This window comes from Montipora capricornis, chromosome 10 (genome assembly GCF_036669925.1).
Source record: "Montipora capricornis isolate CH-2021 chromosome 10, ASM3666992v2, whole genome shotgun sequence".
NCBI lineage: Eukaryota > Metazoa > Cnidaria > Anthozoa > Scleractinia > Acroporidae > Montipora > Montipora capricornis.
In genome coordinates this window covers 17,443,626-17,444,332 of record NC_090892.1, presented here as the reverse complement: position 1 = coordinate 17,444,332, position 707 = coordinate 17,443,626, and positions in this window count along the sequence as shown.

The window sequence follows — 707 nt, the reverse complement described above, 5'->3', positions numbered from 1 at the left end:
CGAAACTTTACTGTCATAAAATTTTAACACAAGCAGAGACTGGGGTTTAAGGGTTTTCGAGGCAGTCTCATGACTGAAATTGTTCAGATAATGGAGGATCTTCATACAATCTTTAAGGAACAGGGATCTTTGTAGGATTTTCTTACATTCTTTCAAGGATCATGGCAAGGTTCTTTTAAGATCAAGGGTCTTGGACAAGACCTTTGAGGATCCTCAAAGGTTCTTGGCAAAGATCTTTGAAGTTCCCCAAAGGTTCTTGGCAAAGATCTTTGAAGAATGATCCTCAGGGATCTTTGCAAGGATCTTTGAGGATCCTCAACGATCTTTCTTGATCTTGGCAAAAAAGTCAAATATCCTCAAGGATCCAGGCCAGGAGTTTCAAGGATCCTCTTAAAGATCTTTATCAGGATCTTCCAAGATCTTCACAAAGATCCTTGAAGGTCCTTCAACTTAAAGATCCTTTAAAGATTTTCGCCAGGGTTGTTTGCTCTGTTATTGACTGCTTTAGTGGAATGTAATTGCAGCCTTAGACACAATTTCACTTTTCGATCTAAGCCTTCTTGTGGAGTTGGTTCTGTGCTGTTATAAGCTCTCATATTTTTGCGGTGATGGCTGGATTTGGTTTGGGCCCCAATTCTACCGTTTTTATTGGTGGATGGCCATTTAAACACGCAAGAAACAAATCATTGTAAGTGTCCAATTAATAG